At 38.1% G+C, this 7,290-nt stretch overlaps 1 pseudogene across 1 annotated transcript; it reads right to left on the bottom strand.

The window, feature by feature from the left end:
• Positions 1 to 484: 484 nt before the first annotated feature.
• LOC149204595 (glutathione S-transferase U15-like) lies at positions 485 to 1,485 on the bottom strand (annotated as a pseudogene). The gene is made up of 2 exons (XR_016251786.1): positions 1,079 to 1,485; positions 485 to 978 (listed from the first exon to the last, which is right to left on the bottom strand). The product of XR_016251786.1 is annotated as a glutathione S-transferase U15-like (transcript).
• Between the last annotated feature and the right edge of the window lie 5,805 nt (positions 1,486 to 7,290).

Genomic DNA, 7,290 nt, shown 5'->3' with positions numbered 1-7,290 from the left:
TTTGCAGTATTCATACAATTTATTCACGGATATGCATATATATCAACTCACGGGTGGATCTAGGCTTGTGGATTTTTTTATTTATTTTTAAATGAATGGACATGATTTCACGGGAGTGGATCTAGATTATGGGAATTTTTTTTAATTAATGTTTTTAAAATAAAATAATTCCTACCCAAAAACTTATGAAGCTAGATAGCCCACCGATTCTTGACAAATACAAATTCACATGAAACATAACTCCAATATTCAAAGGAACAAATAACAATATTATTGCAATGACTCGCACGGCAGATTTATCGCCCACCAATTCATGCACGAATACGAATTCACCTGATACATAGATTCGACATTCTAACTCACTAAATTTCACTAAATTTTTTTAGAGGAAAAAAACATTATAAATTTATATTAAGAAAATATAAAAATTTACAATATATTACATTTTTTTTTGGGGCTATGAGATGCCTAAAACCAGATACTATGTAGTGAAACAGATTTATCCAATTATTTATCCAATTCACAAAACCCTGAAACAAACTCACTAACTCACTAAATTTAACACAACAGCTACTATCTAAATATTATTTTAGCCATCTGTAAGCCTCCTCCTTTCTAATTGCCAGCGGGTGGTGATGTCAATTTCGCTTTCCTCTCCGACAGAAGTTCAAATAACTTGGCCGGATCGGGCAAAACTTCTTTCACTCCCTCCGCTTTACAAAATTTGTGGGCCCATGTACTTAATAGCGGCATTTTTTGTGTGTCTATTAAAACACTATCGGTAACCCTCTCCATCGTTTGGACCGTTACCAATAGCCCGCCCAATGCAATGTCAACCAACCCTATCTCATCTCCTCCAAAATACGCTTTCCCGGACAACGCTTCCTCCAACAGAAGGAGGTTTGCCACCGATTCCTCCACCGCTTTCTGTTGCTCCTCACCCTCGCCCTTGAAAACTCCCCAAATACTTGGAATGAACTGCAGCCACCAATAATTAATATTAGAGGCAGAAATGCGAAAAACTAATTGCAACTCACAAAATGCCAAATAGCAGATAACGAACAAATGGGTGAATTACCTTATCGTCTATGAAGGCAGCCCAGAAGCGGGCAATGGCTCGGTCATATGGATCTTTGGACATAAATTGGGTGCCTTATTTCCCCATTTCTCCTCAATGTATTGCACAATAATCATCGATTCACAAACAGGCTTCCCGTTGTGGATGAGCACCGGAATCTTCTTGTGAACAGGGTTTGATTGCAGTAGCAGCTCGCTTTTATTTCGAATGTCCTCTTCAATGAACTCATAATGGATCCCTTTAAGAGCGAGTGCTATGCGAACCCGCACCACGAAGGGACTGTAAGCCACACCTAAGAGCTTTACTTGCCCATCTTCTCCACAACCCTCCATTGTTATGAAATCTGTTTTTTCAAATGTAATGCGCTTCTCTGGCATATGTGTACCTGCCTCTGGTATCTCTAGTGCACTTATATAAGTATACACAAAACTTGTGCCGCAAGTCACGCTTCACCAAGTGCCGATGGTGGGAATCGGGACTTGGCTTGTAGTACTACTTGCGGATTTGGCGGAAGGATGGGTTGCTTCACGCACAAGTTAGCTGCAGCAGCCATGAAAGTTGAAACTACGTCCTTTGATCATAGAATCTTCGAGAAGGTTAGTGAGATTCGAGTCAAAGGAGGATAACTTCAAATACTCATGGTCACTGGGTCAGCATAATCCCCTTTCTCTAATTTCTTTGCGCAATTGTTTTTTTTTTTAATTTTGATTAAATTATTAAAAATATATTTTTCAGTCTATAAATGAATATAATGCGGTGATATCTTGTATATTATTTTAATTATTATATACAATTTAAATACTTCTTTTAAATTTTTACATTCAAGAATCTAAAAATATAATATCGTTTAGCAAATCTAAATGTTTTAAATAAAGTGATCAGCTTGTGCGTCAAGCAACTCGTCGTATTTATTAAATTTTTTTGAAAGCATTACGTTACCATTATACCATTATATTTTTCAGTGTATAAATAAATATAATGGGGTGGAAGTCCTGGTTACAGGGTGCAAGCCCCGGAAGTGATGATTGATGCTATGTGATTCGTTCTCCACATTTCACTAGTTTCAATCCCACTTCTTCACCCCTGTGAGCATCACCCGATGCAATGAGTGCTAAGTGAACTATTCAAAAATCATGAGAAATTAGTCACTTTACGACTACCTCTCATGGAAATGGTCATACTTTGAATGACTTACTTAACGCAGTGAAATCCAAAAATGATATCTAATATAATGCACTGCGAAAATCCCCCATACTTAAATTCAAAAAGAGTCAAGGGATCTCTACCTGAATGGTTCATGAGGCACAATACTTGCTAAGGTTTTGCAAATGGGGTAGCAAGCTAAGTGGGCTTGATTGTGGGAAAAACTCCACAGTTAAGCGCGCTTGAGCCAGAGGAGTTCTGGGATGGGTGACCTCCTGGGAGTCCTGGTTACCGGGTGCAAGCCCCGGAAGTGATGATTGATGCTATGTGATTCGTTCTCCACATTTCACTAGTTTCAATCCCACTTCTTCACCCCTGTGAGCATCACCCGATGCAATGAGTGCTAAGTGAACTATTCAAAAATCATGAGAAATTAGTCACTTTACGACTACCTCTCATGGAAATGGTCATACTTTGAATGACTTACTTAACGCAGTTGAATCCCAAAATGATATCTAATATAATGCACTGCGAAAATCCCCATACTTAAATTCAAAAAGAGTCAAGGGATCTCTACCTGAATGGTTCATGAGGCACAATACTTGCTAAGGTTTTGCAAATGGGGTAGCAAGCTAAGTGGGCTTGATTGTGGGAAAAACTCCACAGTTAAGCGCGCTTGAGCCAGAGGAGTTCTGGGATGGGTGACCTCCTGGGAAGTCCTGGTTACCGGGTGCAAGCCCCGGAAGTGATGATTGATGCTATGTGATTCGTTCTCCACATTTCACTAGTTTCAATCCCACTTCTTCACCCCTGTGAGCATCACCCGATGCAATGAGTGCTAAGTGAACTATTCAAAAATCATGAGAAATTAGTCACTTTACGACTACCTCTCATGGAAATGGTCATACTTTGAATGACTTACTTAACGCAGTTGAATCCCAAAAATGATATCTAATATAATGCACTGCGAAAATCCCCCATACTTAAATTCAAAAAGAGTCAAGGGATCTCTACCTGAATGGTTCATGAGGCACAATACTTGCTAAGGTTTTGCAAATGGGGTAGCAAGCTAAGTGGGCTTGATTGTGGGAAAAACTCCACAGTTAAGCGCGCTTGAGCCAGAGGAGTTCTGGGATGGGTGACCTCCTGGGAAGTCCTGGTTACGGGTGCAAGCCCCGAAGTGATGATTGATGCTATGTGATTCGTTCTCCACATTTCACTAGTTTCAATCCCACTTCTTCACCCCTGTGAGCATCACCTGATGCAATGAGTGCTAAGTGAACTATTCAAAAATCATGAGAAATTAGTCACTTTACGACTACCTCTCATGGAAATGGTCATACTTTGAATGACTTACTTAACGCAGTTGAATCCCAAAAATGATATCTAATATATTATTTTAATTATTATATATAATTTTAATAACTATTTTCCACCTGACACAATGGGTGATTTGGGATAAAACTCATTAACCATATCATTTGAGCTAAAAAAATTCTAAAAAATTGATTTTAAAGGACAATTTATCTCTATCTTTAGACAAATCTAAATGTTTTGATCGCCCTTTAAAAAGATTCAGGCAAGCCAACCCAAACAACTTATCATATTTATTAATTAAATTAGAGAGCATTGCGTTATCATGTTTAGAAAATCGTAAGCACTGATGTCATTATTATTAAAATATCTCTAACGTCCAGTCAGTCTGACTTCCCGACCGTGGTGGGTTATGGAGAGTCTTATGAGCATGACCGGACAGCCCTCGAGATGTCGGATATATACATGGACATACATAAGATTTTGACGACACAACAGCGTTATGAATTTGGTGCCGCCTCCGCCTCCGCCTCCGCTTTTGATCGCCACCGCCACTGCCACCACCAGATCGTCGGAATGTTGGCATATACGATACAAGATATACATACGCAATTAACGGGCATACTCGTTTGAATTTGAATTTTGGGTTTGAATTTGAAAACCCGCCCTCAAAATTTTAATTTCTAACTATGATATATCTAGAATTAAGTCAACGCTTCTTTTCTAAATTGCATTTTTTTAATCCCTCATAGTCTTAAATTGTTTATTCTCCAAAATGAAGAAATGGTAAGCCTGTCCTAATACCTTTTTATTTTTTTCAAAGAAACTGGCTAACGTGTTTTTTTATAAATTGCATTCTTATTATAGTTTTAGTCTTTTTTATAATAGTTTTATTCTTGTTCAAATTTGTCTTATAGTTTTTAGTCTTATATGAAAACAAATCCCACCACTAACTCCAATTTTTGAAATTTTAATATTTAAAATCGATTTATAATAACCTAACATGTTGTAACAAGTATTAATCAAATATCTACATCATCCTTGAAGTTATTAATAATAATTATCTAATGCTTATAAATTATCCAGTGTCTATTGACATCTGACATTTAAACCATATATAAAATTTAATTATAATTTAATCGTATTTAAAAATATAATTATAAATTAATATTAAATGAGTATAATATTTTATTACTTACAAATTAACTAGACTATTGGGATAGATATGACAACGGCTCATGACGTGAAGCCCCGGGATGCTTATGGATTTGATCACACCCAAAATCGGAAGTGGGGATGAAATGACAAACGAAAATGTGGATTTGATCGCCACACAAAATAGGAAGAAATATTCTTCCAATCCCATCACGAAGATAAAACATATGTTTAAAGGAGGTAGCAGGTCTGAAATTTCATGTCTTATATGACAAAGGAAAGTCGTTGGCTGAAAGAGGACTAGGTCTCGAAGTTGACGTCGTATCTTATTTATATAATTATTTGACAAATATGTATACAGCTGGAATGTAAAGCATGACATCCCATTAAAATTAGAAAACGTATCTATATGATAGGGATCTCAATGTCAAACATGATATCCAATTATAGTGATTTTATATATATAATATATATATATATATATATCATTTTAGTTAATATATAATATTTTAGTTAATATATAATATTTGTTTAAATATATTTTTTAAGAAATTATTTAAAGTTGTTGGTATAATATGTTTTATATCAGTTTAGATTCATTTTAACCTTAGATTTATCAAACGTGAGAGGGATCAAATTTCTTGAGGTGCAAACCTTTTTTTTGAGTGTAAAATTTAAGGAAAAGTTTGCACCTCAAGAAATTTGATCTCTAAGTGCTTGATAGATTCAGGGTTAAGATGGATCTAGGCTGGTTATATAATACTATAAATATCTATATTTGTATCTCTGTGTCTCTTTCTTATTCACTCTCTTTATCCCATCCCCCAAACATACACACTCACTCTCCATATCTATCCATCTCTCTCTCCCTCCCTCTCTCTCTCTTTTTCTTCCTCTTCTCTCCCACTCTCTTCCCCTTCTCTCCCTCTCTCTCTTGAGTCCTCTCTCTCTTCCTTCCTCTCTCTCCAATTCTCTCCCACCTCACTCTGTCTCTCCCCCATCTCTCTCTTTCTCTCTCTCTCTCCCTCGTCACTCCCTCTCTTTCTCCACCTCTATCTCTCTATGCCTTTGTTCTTTTCTCCCTCTCTCTCTCTCTCTCTCTCTAGCTTTGTCACTATCTCTCTTTGGACCCTGATTCGGCATCACCGCCCTCGGGTGAGTCAGGCGCCCAACACGGGTGTACTTAACTGAAAGTGGAAGTCGGGCGTGACTGGGTGACCCATGTGTGACAAGCGATCGTGTGATGGGCGGGCACGACCTAGGTGTGATCGGTGGTCGTAACGAGCGGGCAACTGGGAGGGCCCATGCCTCGGGGCGAGTCAACGCAACAAGAAAATGTGACTTAGTGAACGCGTTTGGCAAGTGCAACGAGGAGTGCACACTTGGATGTACAAACTGAGCGACAAAGGCAAAGTGGAAAATCAGTTAAGTGTTGGAGAGGGAGACCGTGGCGATTTTATACGATGTGGAGGTCGAGTTGGAGGTTGGGCCAACACACATGTTATGGGTGTGTCAAGCTTGATAGACGGGTCGGCTTGGTGGGTCGATGCCCCAAGCGACACGACCCATAGAATTACAACACAAAGGCAACCATATATATTATGAATGTCGAAGTGGAGAGGGATTATCATCGAACCATCCATCATAGCCACTCGGCAAGAGATGGAAGGTCGGACCAAAAAATAATCGTAGGAAGGGAACTCGGAAGAGGCAAAATGGATGAGCCCACTGTGCGGGCTGGAAAATTAATGCAGGAGGGTTCAGGTTGGGTCGGGTGGTGACTGCAGGGTGGGCGAACAGCAGACCTGCAACATTATAACGCATAGTGCAGAGTTCGGGCGGAGGTTAAGTGCAGTGGGTAGGCTCGGCAGAGCACTGCCACCCGACAGCTGAGACAACAAAACGGGCAGCAATGCAGGTGAATGATCGGGTGATTGTGGTTGAGTTGTGCAGTGTGCTTGGGCATGCACACTTGACGGGCAGGCCGATCTGTGCAGAAAACTGTAACTAGCATTTGCACCAGATGTTGCAAAGGAAACGCCGTAAGGCATAAAGTGCAAAAATCCATTATCCATGTAGTGTGTGCATTACGTCAATGACCTAAATATCAACATATCTATTCACTTTTTCTAAATGTTGTAAACGACCAGAATTATAGAAATATTCTTAAATTTGTACCAATATTTATAGGCAAAAATATTTTTGTCTTTTAGATTTTCTAACACTTGTCAAACATTTTCATGTTATAAAACAAAGTCTAGAAGTCATAAAACTTACAAGGTGGTGGAAAGTTTAAAATGGTGCAAAGAAAGATCAAGTTCGAGGGATACTCATGAAAACATTTAATGTTAGTAAACTAATGCTAGCATTAGTTTATTTGTGAAAAAATGTTAATCAAAATGTAACTTATAACATAAGATATATGGGTTGAAGAATTGGATATCTATCTTGGGAAGAGGTTAAATAAAGTCTTAGACTTAAACATAAGGTATAATGTGAAATGCAATATGTGATTTCGACAAAACTTTAATTTAAACAATGGTATATCATCATTTTTTGTAACTAATTAATTAAAAAACAAAGATACAATACTATAGTCT

The sequence above is a fragment of the Pinus tabuliformis genome, chromosome 1_2, assembly GCF_031772625.1.
Source record: "Pinus tabuliformis cultivar Carrire ecotype Pingquan chromosome 1_2, CPIR1, whole genome shotgun sequence".
NCBI lineage: Eukaryota > Viridiplantae > Streptophyta > Pinopsida > Pinales > Pinaceae > Pinus > Pinus tabuliformis.
This window is presented reverse-complemented; position numbering and strand designations above follow the sequence as displayed.